General features: G+C 52.7%; 1 protein-coding gene across 6 annotated transcripts in view; it reads right to left on the bottom strand.

Moving 5' to 3' along the window:
• Positions 1–15,309, bottom strand: part of rols (zinc-RING finger and ankyrin repeat domain-containing protein rolling pebbles) — a 300,381-nt gene that overhangs the window by 171,338 nt on the left and 113,734 nt on the right. The window contains exon 1 of one of the 6 annotated variants that reach the window (XM_077669039.1): positions 6,365–6,742. The exons of 4 other annotated variants lie outside the window; for them this stretch is intronic. The gene's annotated coding sequence lies outside the window, so the exon portion shown is untranslated. Of the gene's footprint in view, positions 1–6,364; positions 6,743–15,309 lie in introns of those variants that run through there. One more of the 6 variants, XM_077669035.1, reaches the window with a different exon arrangement.

The raw sequence follows: 15,309 nt of genomic DNA, 5'->3' as shown, positions 1-15,309 counted from the left end.
GAAGAAGAGGTGCCGTAGTAGAGGGCTCCGGAATAATTTCGACCACCTGGGGATCTTTAACGTGCCCTGACATCGCACAGCACACGGGCGCCTTAGCGTTTTTCCTCCATAAAAACGCAGCCGCCGCGGTCGGGTTCGAACCCGGGAATTCCGGATCAGTAGTTGAGCGCCTTTCGAACCCGACCGCGGCGGCTGCGTTTTTATGGAGGAGAAACGCTAAGGCGCCCGTGTTCTGTGCGATGTCAGTGCACGTTAAAGATCCCCAGGTGGTCGAAATTATTCCGGAGCCCTCCACTACGGCACCTCTTCTTCCTTTCTTCTTTCACTCCCTCCTTTATCCCTTCCCTTACGGGGCGGTTCAGGTGTCCAACGATATATGAGACAGATGCTGCGCCATTTCCTTTCCCCAAAAACTAATTATTATTATTATTAGTTGAGCGCCCTAAGCACTGAACCACCGCGGCGGGTTAATATTCCGATACACATTTTATTCCAATCTTGATTCTATTATGATCGTTTCATAGTCCGATTCTTAGTCCGGCGTCTCCCTCTTCCCCTCAAAGAGTGAAGGGGAAAAGAGTGTACGGTAGGCGAGAGAGGGGCGGAGGGAGAGAAAAAGGTTGGCGGTTGGCAGGTGTGGCCAGGTATGACGACAACGGCAGTCGCCGGGCACTCGCTGCAACGAGCCTTCTACGCTGTCGCATAGAACCGTATACAATTCATGAACTGCATCATAGACGCTGCCAGGTACAATGGTGCACAGTTATTCCCCAAGCAACCGTCCCAGTCTCTCTATCTGGTGCTGCGATACAGGCACCTATGTTCTTTTTTTTTGTATTTAACGATCCAAGAAACGGCTGCGGAGAAGGAGGTGAACTGCAGGAGCGCTCAAAAACCATGTAACAATTACACAGTAATAAAGAAAGAAGGACAGAAAGAAAGAAAGAAAGAAAGAAAGAAAGAAAGAAAGAAAGAAAGGAAGAAATGCCGGGGAAACATGCTCCGAAGGTGCAGACCGCAATCGCGCACCTATCGCTGTGCTGCTCGCAACTCTCCGGGCAGATCGGGCATACAGTAAACGCGCGCGCCCTAAAGGCCCTGCATGCGATGAGGACGGCAAACAGATCGCGACACCAGCAGAGAGGGGGGACCGGCGAGGCACGCTGGCAGGCATTTCCGCCGGCCGAGATAAGAGGCGTCCCCCCAGCTTCCTACAACGCCACCCTCGGGGCGGCCGGCAGTCCCGTTCACGCGCAGTCGCAATCTTTCCGGGCGCGTAAAACGTCTCGTTTTTCTCGCGTGTACATGGCGAATACGCCGGCAGACCTCCCTGGCGAGCTCCTCAATGGGCAAGGGCGCCGCGCCGGGCCCAGCCGCCCGGGAAGTCGGCCACCGGGCAGAGCGGAAATATATGGTACGCTTTTTGGAGGCGTCGCCGCCCTCAAATTAAGGGATTTTAAGACAGGGACGGCTGGGAGGCATAAAGGTTTGCTTTAGAAACAAGTCGGATGGCTCAAAGTAGAAACGTGAGACAAATCATTACGCTCAAGTGAAGCCCAGGGCAGCCTCGAAGCGTGTTACGGCAGGTAGCAATTATCTAGCATGTAGTCAGCGGCTACTCCACAAGAATGAGAGACGCATGCTTTGTTTTTTCTTCGTCTTCTTAGTTTCTGTCTGCAGGCATTATTAAGTGCATGCCCTGACAAATCCGATACATGCAGGAGTGTTCCCATTCTTATTACTCGTAGCTGTACTTGAAGAAGTCAAGTTCTCCGCTTGTCCTTGGCATTTGGCACTCCTTTCCACTGTACTAGCGAACAAATACCAGCCATACGTGGTCGCTGCCTCTACAAGGGAAATTACGAATAATGACGTGCTAAAATTTCCGTGATTAACAAATAGCCAACCACGAAAGCATATTCATGCCAACCACAATGTGTGCACTAATAATTTTTTTGTGGAATCGAGGGTGGATGAACAGCACACCTGCCTCTATCTGCCGCCGGTCTCTCGACCGCACAGCCTGGATGGCGCAATCGGTTCCTGTTATGCGGACTGGTCGTGAAAAGCAGCCGCCCAGCGACTGCAGATATCGCCCCGACCCGTCGCCATTGCTGCTCACACATCCTGGAGGCTCCTTGACTGCGATAATACATCACGACACTTTAACTCTTTGTCGCGCGAACGACGATAGCCCGCAAGGCTGAAGTTGGTGTCCTGTCCCCGGTGTAATAATGCCTCGTCAACTGCAAAGGTTCGCAGCCTTGCTGACTTGCGACGCCACACAGACAAACATTTGAAACAACGGCGTGTCACACCGTGCTCGCACAAGGTGGAATATACGCCCCGCATACAAAGCACAACACCTCGCCGAATTCAAGATATAAGTGTATACAGAGGCAGAGTGCTGATGCTCAGCTACAAGCGCACGCTGAAATGCTATCGGGACCGAACCCGAACAGACGCCATTTCTCTCCACAATTCCCCTCGCTCACTGCTGTTGGCTATACGCCGCTTAATAACCGCGATCGCATAGTAGTTTGGTTTTGGTTTTATGGGGGTTTAACGTCCCAAAGCGACTCAGGCTATGAGGGACGCCGTAGTGAAGGGCTCCGGAAATTTCGACCACCTGGGGTTCTTTAACGTGCACTGACGTCGCACAGTACACGGGCCTCTAGAATTTCGCCTCCATCGAAATTCGACCGCCGCGGCCGGGATCGAGCCCGCGTCTTTCGGGCCAGCAGCCGAGCGCCATAACCACTCAGCCACCGCGGCGGCTGCATAGTAGTAACTACGTGGGTGGAGATTACAGGATGTTGCTATAACTATCCGTGCGGGCTGGTGGAGTATGTGTGCGCGTGGGGGGCGTGTCTACCCTTTACTATTTGGTTACGCAAAGTCAAAACACAAGGCACTAAGCGCCTTCGAAAACTTCGGTAGCCGGTATAGCACCACGCAAACAAGGCATCTCACCCGCCCAAGCAGGGTGTTGTATGCGTGATCGGAATGAGCGAGCGCTAATCGCTATATAACCAGGTACGGTTAATTCACGCACACACAAAAAAAATGTTATTGCGCACGTAGTACCAGGTCGCGATTGGTCGGTATCTATGCCTTCACCAAGCACGACGCAAGCAAGCAGTGACAAGTGAGGGGGTTGCCAAATACCGATCAGATTTACCATCTACAACACTGCACCGTTTTACTTGGAGTGCATCATGGTTGCGGCTCCGGGAGAGTAAAAAAAAAATGAGAGAAAGAGGAAATGAGAGAAAGAGAGAGACCACTGGTCCGCCCCCTGCTATTTCAAGTTGGGCGAGCCAGCGGCGTCCTCGGAACAGCTAATGAACTAGTTATGCAAACCCTAAAGCCGCCCGCTGTGTCTAACAGGCAAATAGTATACAGTACCATAATAGCCCAGCGGCTGGAAGAGCGCGCGCGCCAATCGCGGCAACTACGGCGCGGGCGTGTTTGTTGGCTTCCGAAGCACGCGCTGCCGCATTGATATAGTGTCGCATTTCCAGCACAGACCCGCAGGAGCAGCGGCGCGTTTCGCGGCTGCCGCTGATTGCCCGCACTTAATTGTCAGCCCGCAAGCAGCGGCGATGCATCCGACGCGCAGTCAGCGTTAATTGCGCTTTAACCTTCGTCGTTGCTTCTATATTCTCTCGCTCTAAAAGCCAGCAGCGCTTACGTACCTCGTACGTCCCACAGTATAGGCCGGACGCAGCCTTGGTGAGACGCGGGACCGACCGCTCGCGAATTTACGCTACAAAGTAATGGGGCGGAAAGCCTCGAGGAGCTTTGCCAGGGACTCGCATAACCAACCTAACCGCAATTGGTACGCCCTAAATGAATGCGCAAAACGCCTCAGGCGATGGAAGACTTGTCCCACCGCGGAGTTCCTGCACTCATGCATTCACACACGAGCGATTCGCGCCCCTCAGTTCGAAGAACGTCCGACACACACGAGCATTTAAATTGATACTGCAAACGTACTGGGAATGTATACGAGACGTTGGCACGCGGGTTAATCATTGAGCCAAAAAGGAAAAAAAAATGCATTAGCACACAGCTCGCGACGTGAAGTCGTCCCCGCACACGTAAAGGGGAACTACGTCACGTTCCGGGCGGTAACAGGTTTTTGTTAATTCCTTCGGGTTTGCAGCGAGGCATGCGAAGTGACACTTGGCTAGTTTCCGTGTTTACCTGCCGTGATGATTAATGGGCCGGAAGGGAAGGCTGTAGTCTTCAAAAGAGAAAATAATAGTCTGGAGATGCAGCCACTGCGTAGTATACGTTAGAGGCAATTTATACTAAATAATTTTAGGCTTCTTATCTGGATTCCTTTCCTAGCTGGCCATCAGTCTAGTGCACTCGGCCGACTAAAAATCCATCATTGCAGATTATAAAGTATGCATACTGACATGAATCCATTCCATGACTTGTGCTCTCTCTGAGGTAGCAGCTTGGCAGAACTCGGTAAAGCCATTCCGATATGTATAGCTCGCTCATTGAAGTAGACGCAATTGTCCCAGAACGGGAAAACGCTTTCATTCGCCTATCTCCGCTGCATATTTCGAAACGAAAAATCCTGCATACAGCCGACATTTAAAATTTTCGCTTGTATAACATGGACGTTTGTCCACATCCGCCGTTGTGTCGGGTAGTTACCATACATCACAATCTGATATCACATAGCCATGAAATAGCGACTATTGAAACGAGTCAGAACGCGTTCAGCTATAGATTTGTGTGAATTTGTGCTTGCGGGCGTGAGTTCGAGCGCGTTCGGCATGAATGATTTTTATTGCATATAAATTTTGAACGTGAAATAAGAGCCACCTTAAAAAAAAAGTGTTGACATTTTCTTCTGGATTGGAACAGGCAGTCTCAGCTGAGTAATCTGAGCGTCTGGACCAGAAACACCCAGTGACCTTTTCGAGCAATTTAGATGCACAGATGGCAAAGCACGTGACTAGAAGGACCGCCCAGAACGTGTTTATAGACAAGCATTTTGCCCTCTGTACCATTTTCATATCTCGCCCCGTTACTGCAGTAACTTACACAGCGCCTGAAAAACGCGGTAAAAAAGTACTGTTACTGAGCACGTGGATACAGTTAAAAGGCGCCGCGTTAAGACTTAGCGCATGCTAACAGTTCCCAACACGCACAATCAGTCGGCCCGCACGCACTAAAGATTACTGTGCTAAAACTTGACCAAGCCTGGGGCGCGTCGGGTCAGAATGAAAACCCTCCAGGCTATCCAGTCTGGAGGGCTTAAAATAAAACAAAGAACAGTAACCCAGCCAGCAGTGCCGCTTCGCGCTACAAAGTCGAGAAATCTAACGACCCTCATCTGTTTGCTTCCAAAAAAGGAGGCACCACGCGCGCGCTGCTTGCTGCCTACGTATGTATGCGTGTATACAACACAACGGTAGCAATGGCCTTCTCCCCCCCCCCACCTCCTTACCCTAAGCGCGCGCGACTTGAAAAGAGAGAATAATTAGAGGCCATTAAGCCAGTGTGTAGTACGTGCGTGCGTGCCTGTGTAAGTATAGCGTGTATACAGAAGGAAGCTCTCCTTCATTTAGCCGGCGCAGAAACGCCCCCTATGGAATAACGGGGCCCCGCCGCGCACGAGCTCAGTGTGTCCCACCCCTTTCCCGGCGGCATTTATATTCGGAGCGTCCGACACTCGCGCCGTAGTCATATGTCCTCGCTACTACCTCCCCCTCCTCCTTCCTACACCCTCCCCCATCTCGTACAGACCCCCAGGCCGCGCGTGCTAGGCCAGTTCCGCGCGTAGCCATTTGCGCAGCTCGCGATGGCTCTTTAAAGTCGTCGCCAGGCCGCCAACGTCGCCGATGCTGCATGCGCCTGCTGTGCAAGCAAAGGGAAGCTAACTGGGGCGCAGAGCACGCGCTCGGAAATTCTGCGTGCTTTTATTATAGCAGCGCGGAGCTCGCATAAATTGCTCCTCGCTGGATGCTGACTGGCATTACCGACGTTTTATAGAGGAAAACACGCCCCTCTGCTTTTTGGCCGTACGTAACGAAGGCCCGGGATTCGACCCCGCCCTCTCCTCCGCTGCTTCTTATCCTTCATCCTGCTATCATCACTACCCACCGGAAGCGATCTCCCAAAAGGGGTCTCACTGAATCGTCGGCTATACGGATAGCTTAAAACGCGTTTAACGGCGTGAGAGAATGTTACGCACACGCACAAACTGCACACGGTTACGAGAAGCAGCTTGTGCCTTTTTTAACCTGTGCCGATAGCCGAAATCGAGGTAAGCGGATAATAAAACTGGTCATGTAAATTTGTTTACGATGTTAGAAGAAGAAAACAACGTTGTTCTTGCCTTGGAGCAAAGGCGCGGCATCACGGGCTGGGTAATCCTAGACCGTCGGGGACAGCCGCATAGCCAGTCCCAAGCTGTCTCGCGGCCAGCAGCTCATTGGCGACAACAGATTTGCACACATGACTTGCTGCTACAGGCATTAACAGGCGAACACACACTGTTCACATCGCACCATTTGCTGAAACCTGCGGGATGAACTTCTGACACCACTCAGCGACTCCAAGGACAGCACACGCACACTATCACATTCGGCGGACGGGCAGCCCAGAGACTCGTAAAGACGGCTGAACAACAGACCGCACGCGCAACACAGCGAGGGTCGGACGCGTATATGAATGCTACATGCGTTGCGCGTCGCAACGATCATCCGCCAGCTACGACCTCTCCTCCTCCGGCGCGGAGAACGAGAGAGAGCGCGCTATCTCTATGAGCAACGACGTCCAGAGCAAGATCAGACTACAAGCAGCCGCGCGCCTCCGCGCCCGATCCTTTGGTGCCGTCGTTGATTGCGCGGCGCGTTCCTGCCGCATGCTTTTGCCTGTCTGCGAAGTCGGGGCGTTTTGCAACCCGGCGCTCGAGGAAGATAAGAGGAGGCAGGCGAGGGCCAAGTGCAGCAGCAGTAAACGGAACAGACCGCGGGCTCGCACGGAGCGCGCTGAGAGCGATAGCAACGGCAGCGGCGGTGGCGCGGTCGTCCACGCCGCGCCGGCGCCCCGAGGTCGAGCGGGGAGAAAGGCGGCTCGACGGGCCCATTCAGGCGGCGACGACAAGTGTGTGTGTGTGCGTGAGCGCGCGCTCCCATCCGCACTCATTGAGGCCAGGGCGAGAGCAACGGCATCGCACTTCGAGACGGGTTCGCCCCGCTGCTTCTTTCTTCAACAACTCTACCTTCGTTTATTCTTTCTTAAATGAACATTTTACGTCTGTCGCTGGGTGCGCAGAGAGTCGTTCGTGATCTGTCGGGAAGGGGGAAGGCGTTGAGGCGCCTAAGTGCGAACGCACTTGGCGAGAGACCGGTATCGATGCATGTGGAAAACGCGCTTTTTACGAGACATGAAAAGGGTTGGAAAACCTGAGCGGAACCCTTGAGCATGATGCCAATAATCCTGGTACACACGCAGTACCAGCGCGATGTAAAATCCAACCTCAACTGCTTGTCTTGCACCTTGCATGCGGAAAGGTTTAGTGCCAAGAGCATCTGCGGAAAACCTGGACTGCTTGTAACGCATGGTCATAGCCGCTGTGCGAAACTTGTTAATCTTTTTTTGCATGTCATCTCTAAAGCAATTCTTCCATGGGTCAAACTGAGATATTAATATCGGCAACGCAATGTTTTTCACGTGCTAAGAAATGACTGGGTGCTAGTGTATGAGCAACACTGTACGTTGCAGTGGAGTGTTCCGCGCATACGTTTCGACCCCGTGACCTTCTTTAATAATAATAATAATAATAATAATAATAATAATAATAATAATAATAATAATAATAATAATAATTGTTTTTTGGGGGGAAAGGAAATGTCGCAGTATCTGTCTCATATATCGTTGGACACCTGAACCGCGCCGTAAGGGAAGGGATATGGGAGGGAGTGAAAGAAGAAAGGAAGAAGGAGGTGCCGTAGTGGAGGGCTCCGGAATAATTTCGACCACCTGGGGATCTTTAACGTGCACTGACATCGCACAGCACACGGGCGCCTTAGCGTTTTTCCTCCATAAAAACGCAGCCGTCGCGGTCGGGTTCGAACCCGGGAACTCCGGATCAGTAGTCGAGCGCCCTAACCACTGAGCCACCGCGGCGGGTGACCTTCTTTAACGCAAACCGACATCTTAGTGCAAGGGCTCTGCCTCCATCAGAAAGTGGCCGCTGCAGCCGGAACCGAAACCTGTGAAGTATGTAGCCAACCTGAGCCACAGCGGCGGGTCAGTAAAAAAAAAGCAAAAGGCACGTAAGCTTCAGCACATGCAAGTTTTTATACCCGTACACACACGTTTACAAGTACGTCCTATGGCATATCACTATCAGACCATTCAGTGCGCCTATAGAGGCCATGCTTGTCATTCCCCTTCTGTACAGAAATTTTCCCGCGGACGTCTCCAAGGCAAGCAGCGAGTAGTACGAAAGGACGACGCGGTTTGTCCGCGTATTTTCTGTGTAATTTGGAAAACACGCCGTTATGTATACTGAACATTCGACAGCAACCTCCACTTCGTTTCCCAGCATCGAGAACTCGGAGAGCTTGCCATATTCAAACATCCCGCCCTTCTCCACATCAACATTGGAAAGCTAACAAAAAAAATAAAGACCAGGCTTCACTGTTCGCAGCGGACTGCGCAGCAAACCGTCCTCTGCAATGACACAGAAGAAGCGCCCGGACTCCCAATTGTTCAGCAACGCACAGTCGACCGTTATATCGAAGAATGCACGAGAGCGTGAGAGAAACTGAGAGAAGGAGATGGAAGGGGGAGGGCAGTGTGGGAAAAGGCGGAATGCAGAAATTGCATTCCATTCCTGTCGCAGACCGGGAGGGAAGTTTCAAAGGAGTGAGTTCCACTGCCCGGACAGGATTGTCCGCCGCTGCCGGCATTATGCAGTGATAACAACAACAGCAATAACAATAATCGCCAAAGCTCACAATTCGCGGGCTGTTTATTTCCCTTTCTCTGTTTTTTTTGTCTTTTTTTTTGCGTCGCGCGTCACTCTTTCAAAAGCGCTTCCCAGTAGCCAGGTCGGGGAGTTCGCAAACACGCACATGGAAACGAGCACGAAAAGGAGAACGGCGCGCATGCTGGAAGAAAAGGCCGGACAGGAAAATAAAAAAATAAAGCGGTAAAATGGAAACAGTCCCCGCGTTCCGGTCGTGTCCATTTGATCAGTGAGAAAGGCGTCCTAGCTGGAAGCAGAAAAGGAACTCAGCCGGTTTTCCAACAAACTCCAAAAATGCCGTCCCTGCTGACAGCGGCGACAAAGGGTAGCGCAAGAGAGAGAGAGAGAGAGAGAGAGAGAGAAGTGCCTGCGCAGTAAAGTATTGGCAGAGGAGTGGGGCGCCGCTGCAAGATAGTTGTGTGCAGCACTGTTGTGCTGCGTTGAAGTGCGCTTACGGAGTCAGGATTCAAGTCGCAAATGAACGAAATAAATGCGCCATCAGGGCACATTTCATGCACTGGTGTCCTGGTTCTGGAGGTGGTTCTGGAGTAGCTACCAACATGGAATGAAGTCCGTAAAGTATATCCTACGATTCCCGGCAGCTCTCCCTGAAGGCAAAAATTCGTCCGAGCCCAAAATGCTTACGTATGCAGCACGCAAGATACAGTGTTTATATATTTACGGTTTCATTTGCGGTTCCGGGTTTTACCACAATAATGGAAGCATGTAAGTTGATGTTTAAGCAGCGAAAGGCCACGGAGCTTGAGTAATGCGCTTCCATGCGATGCATACACCCGAGGCTTTATATTATTTACTGCGTGCGAGCGACGGCACAACAAGGGTGGAAATGACATACACAACGAAGACTGCCCAAAGTGACCACTTCACATGAAGGGGGCCGTGTATATAATAAAAGAATCTTTAACATGACTCGGAATAATAGTTCTTCACACTTCTCGACAGCAGTACAAGAGGAGGCAGTCTCACGCGCCATCGTGATGAGCGGAACTACTAGAACGAAGCACGGCTATACTTAAAGTCACTCTTGAACTCGCCCGGGGCGACAGACCGCAGTATTTCCGAAGGACAAGAGGACAAACGTCAATTGCTGGTGGTTTACTCGGATGTCTGACACAAAATAGCAAGAGAAAGGAACATAATGAAACATACGTGCGGCTGGAGCAAAGGTAACATGCTTGACATCCCGCTGTCCAGGACAGAAGTCAATCTCTCGGTCTGCTTGAAAGGATTCAGAACTTCAGGAAGGCGTGACAAGTCTATCTTTGTGCCACTTCTCAGTAATCTTCTTTTCAGCTAATGCAAAAACACGACAAAAGAAAAAAAAACAGCGCCGAGTAGTAGCACGGCGTGGGAACAAATAATTTTGCTACAGTTGGCTCTTGGTTCTCTTATTCTTTCAAAAGCGCCACAAGCCTAGCCGCTTGCAGGAGGTTTATCATGGCGGAAACGGACTAGCGGTACGGTAATTCGGTACACGCCTCCACTAGTACGTATCCCCTGGGCTAAATCGCTCTAATGCGGAAATGATAGACTTGCGAAACGCTGGGTGCTACGGCTTTCTAAACATATTTAATAACGACTCGCGGCCAGCGTTTACCTCGGTAATTGTTGCTTTCCGTTCCTCCATTACACCCTTCCGCATTTGTTCAGTTAAACTTACTTATGTACCCCTCACTTGATGGAGAGACTCGCGAGCCATCTATTCCAGGGCCTATTCAGGCAGGCAGCAACACCAAAATGAAAGTGCCCTCGGCTACTTCACTCACTCGCTTCTTAGAAGCGCACTTCAATCAGGTAAGGGCAAAAACAAAACAAAAATATAGCGACGCGTAAGGCGAAAAGAGCGCATTATCTCGTTATTTCAAGTAAATCCACTTTAGGCGATCATTACGCTTCATCGCTCGCCACCCGAGATTCATTGCCCTCCTGAAGAGAGTGGCCTATCTTTTCCACCATCACTTTTATTGCTTTTCAAAAGAAGAATAAAAATGGTAAGATGGAAAACGAAACCCGGGGAGGGGGGGGAGCAAATGGGGTGGCAAACGAAGAGGCCAAGAGGGAGGAGCTGGTGCTGGAGATGTCCCCGTGCTGTAACAGCAGCAGCAGAAGCAGCAGCTGCAGCAGGCCGGCCTGTCTGCCCCTCGCGCCACCACTGCGGGCCCCAGGCCGCCGGCCACTGGCGCCCGGGGAAGATTAGGCCAGCGGGGGCCCGCTAAGCGATCGGCCAGAGATTGATCCGCGGGATCAGCGAGGCACTAATGTGGGGACAAGACTCGGAATGCCTTCGTCCCGTTTCCATCGCTATCCCCCCACTCTCCCCCCCCCCTCCTCCTCCTCCTCCTCCTCCTCATTTCCCCCCTCTTTCCCCTGCGGGACGGCGGCGACGCGGGGCCTCTTCAAGGTGCACACACTACGAAACGAAAAAAAAATTAAAGATGGAGAAATAGAGAAACAAAACGTTAGCAGCCGGAAAATAGAACGGAAGGGAGGGCAGTGTAGACCCGCGAGGCAGCAAAAGCAGCGCGCACGGTCCATTCGAGCAAAAGAGAATAAAGAAAACGAGGTGCTGGATGGAGGCAGTAAAAGCCGAGGCGCGAGCACAGAGACCAGCGGCGGCGCGCTGTGATCGACACCAGGGTTTCTTCGGGAGCGCGCGGGCTGCCAGAGGAGCTGAGAAGACGGATGAGCCGGTGTCCCCCCCTCCCTCCTCTTCCTCCTCCCCATGTCTCTCTCTCTCTCGCGCACGATCTTCTCCGCACCAGGGATCCCTGACCCGCGGAAGACAAATCACAGCCACGGACCTTGCCTTTTCCCGTCCTACCAAAGGAAGATCCTTTTCTTCGCTATTTCTTTTTACCCCCGCCTGCTCTTTTCCTATCCGCCGGGCGTTTCGGACGGACTCAAAGTGTGGGACTCGTGGTTCGGCGAAAGGGCGCTGGTGCCGGCCGCCAGGCGCGGCAACGGACGCCTGCACCTCCTCCTCCTCATGCTGCTGCTGCTTTTCCGTTCACCAGCGGCGGCGGCACTTTTCTTCTTCGCACAGCTCGCGTTCCGACGGTTCCGAGCAGCCTTCGTCGGCGTTGTTGCCGGCTGCAGCTCAGGCAGGGCGAGAAACCGCGGAAGTGGCCGGAAAAACCTCGCCCATCGGCAGAGAGAAAGAAGACGCCGGCCAAGCGCCGAGCCAACCACCCGTGGCGGCCAGTGCCGGCCTGGCCGAGTTCGCTAATACACAGGGACGAAAAGCAGCAGCAGGATCATGCCGAGCGTTCGCCGAGCTGCAGTCAGGGGTGGCTGCGGAATGCATTGTCCGTGACCACCTCCCTTCCACGCGGTGTCACCACACCCCTCGTTGTTGTAGCTCTTCTGGGAACGCCGTGCGGTGTTTAGCGAGCGCTCACCGCGTAACGGGCCGCGCACCGGGTGCCGACGCCGAACACCGTCGCTTTCCCCTCTGCCTCCCACGCACCGCTCCCCCGTTCTTCGGCAGCCCGATTCGAAGACAGCTCGCTCCCCCGGCTACCTGTGGCTCCAGGACTACAGAGAAAGCGAGGCGCGGATGCTATCTGTCAGCGGCTCCTGCGCTGTAGACACGATTGAGCGCGGGTGCTTCCGAGAATCGAAACCCTTTGACCGAGACAGGCAGCGGATGCTATGAGCAGTCACTCGTCGGGCAGCACACCTCGAGCGTATGGTCGGCGTTTGATTCGTTCTTGCGTGATAAGAATCTGGCGCCTGACCATCGGCGCTACTTATGGTGTACGTTTGCACAGTGGCATGGTTATCGGGAGGGTAGAATGGGTAGTTGACCGAAAGACGCCGGGAGCCGTTCCTGACAGCGAACGAAACTGAAGGTACGCGCGCTAACATCTATTTTAGCACGTGCGTTATTTTCTTACTCCTCGGAGCACATCAGGAGAGGCGGAGTGATTTCCTTTTCTCGGCTTCTTGGGTCGCGACGGCGTTTAAGAATCCGCTGGTACATCTCTACTGCCTAGAGCTGTCTAGAGCTCCTATCTGCACGCGAGTGTTGTTGTTGTTGATCCCCTCACCTCTTTCATTTCATTTCTCCATTCTGCCCGCTATCCTTTATTTCCGCTGCCCCAGCTCAGGTGCTTCAGTATCGATGGCAGATGCCGGGGCTAGCAAAAACCTTTTCCTTCCTTGTATTGGCCCCACAGGTGCTAGTCGACAGGCCCGTGCTCTTTCCTCTCCTTTTCGCCGCAACCACTCACTGCCATTGCTTACTGCAGGAGCCCCACGCTCTAAAATGTGAAGATAGAAGAATGGCGTAGTACTAACCATAGAGAGCCCAGCGAGCAGTTTAACATTCATTCTAACGCCAATTTATTACCAAGGAAGGATAATAACCGCTAAACAGAGCAAACACGATGCACGCTTCAAAGGCCAGAAGGGCTGGAAGGGCAATAATCAGAGATTTTCTCGCCACTGCGGGCACAGATTCAAAGCAAGTTCCCGAGAGATTTTCCGAAGTCGCAGGTTGTTTCTTGAAGCGCGTCCACAGAAGAGGAGGCGGGGTGTTTGACACGGAGTCTTTGTCACCGCGCTTTTTGTATTTATTTGTTTATTCGGCACTGCTCTCTCTACAAAAGCCTTTGCGAGCAGACGGCGCCCCACTGGCGAATTCGTAAACAAAGCCCGAGGCGTCGCACAGTGCGCTGCCGGGCCAGCGTTCGAAACCGTGCGACGATTCGGGCCGGGAAAGAATCCAGGCAGTGTTTTCGCCCTTTCTCTCTCTCTCTCTGTCGCCTTCTCTGCGGCAGCAGCGACGCGAATCGCTTTTGCCGCTCCGCTTTCTTTTTTCTTTTTGCTTTGTTAGGAGAAAGCGCTCGAGCGAAACAAGACGGGAAGCCGCACATTGTCGGCGATTGGCGCCTTGCCGAGTCGGCGGTCGCGGTGAATGGCGCTAACAGTCAAGCCGGAAGGGCCAGCTCGAAGGGCTGCGTTCTGATGTGAGGTGAAGATGACGAAAATAGCAAAGAATGAGGGTGGGGTGAGGAAGAGAAACGAATGGGACGCATAAAAGCTGCTTGATGGCGCCTGTTGAACAGTGTTTATTCGTTAAAATGCCCCACCTTGACGACATAGCGGTGGCTTGTAGTTACAACGGTAAACGTTGCTATATTAAGTGGTAATTTAAGGAACCTCCGATACCTACAGGAGGCATTCAAGTGACGTCACGGCCGCCATTTTGGTGCTCAGCGTCCAGCTTCGGCGGTGTAGGCAGGAGAAAAGGGGAAGGGGGGGGGGGATAGACCCGCTTATACACGCACAGCAGCATTTCGCCTTGCTGCATGTACGCCAACATGGCGACGACTATGGCTTGAGTGAACACCTCCTATTGGCGTTGATTGATGACGTCTGCGTAGCGCCACCTATCTTCACTAACAGTAGATTACAGTTATCATGGAAAAAATTATACTTCATTCACTGGTCTGTTTTCCCTGAGAGTTTTCATTTGCACAGTGCTCGAAGTACCATACAGTTACCATACATGCTGACAGGCTGACCAGTCGTCACGGTAATGCAGTTTTGGTTTGGTTTATGGCGGTTTAGCGTCCGAAAGCGACTCAGGCTATGAGGGACGCCGTAGTGAAGGGCTCCGGAGATTTCGACCACCTGGGGTTCTTTAACGTGCGCTGACATCGCACAGCACACGGGCCTCTAGAATTTCGCCTCCATCGAAATTCGACCGCCGCGGCCGGGATCGAACCCGCGTCTTTCGGGTCAGCAGCCGAGCGCCACAACCACTGAGCCACCGCGGCGGCGCCGGTAATGCAGTTTAGAACAGTTCTTGCACAACGCGTCCAACTACTGCGCACGAAAAGATACCCGATCGCCATCGAGCATACGAGCCTTCACTTATCAAAGTTTCTCAAACTGCCGTCAAGCAGACCCCGATAACGATCGCGGTAACGAGTTAATTAGCGAGGTAAAGACGGGCCGTTGACTTGACTCGTTATCGTTCGAACAGGCAGGCGACACACAAGCCGCAACCTAATTTCTTCGGTGAACAGCAGAGGCCGTAAGAGGGAAGGCGATGCTCGTTAGCGTTAGCGGAGCGCCTTCGACGCTTCAGGAACAGCGGCCCACTTGTTTACGTGACCCGGAACACGGTCGGCGAATTTCGAAGTCGTTCAGGATAACAAAGTGAAGCAGGGGCGGACACCGAAGCCTGAGCTGCGGTGGCGGATAACCGCGCTTAAACAGGGTTCCTGAGATCAGAGATGCTGCGACAAGCCGCGTTCCCACACGCAGGACAA

This window comes from Amblyomma americanum, chromosome 6 (genome assembly GCF_052857255.1).
Source record: "Amblyomma americanum isolate KBUSLIRL-KWMA chromosome 6, ASM5285725v1, whole genome shotgun sequence".
In the NCBI taxonomy this organism is placed as follows: Eukaryota; Metazoa; Arthropoda; class Arachnida; order Ixodida; family Ixodidae; genus Amblyomma; species Amblyomma americanum.
The sequence above is the reverse complement of the archived record's forward strand: the minus strand, read 5'-3'. Positions and strand labels throughout refer to the sequence as shown.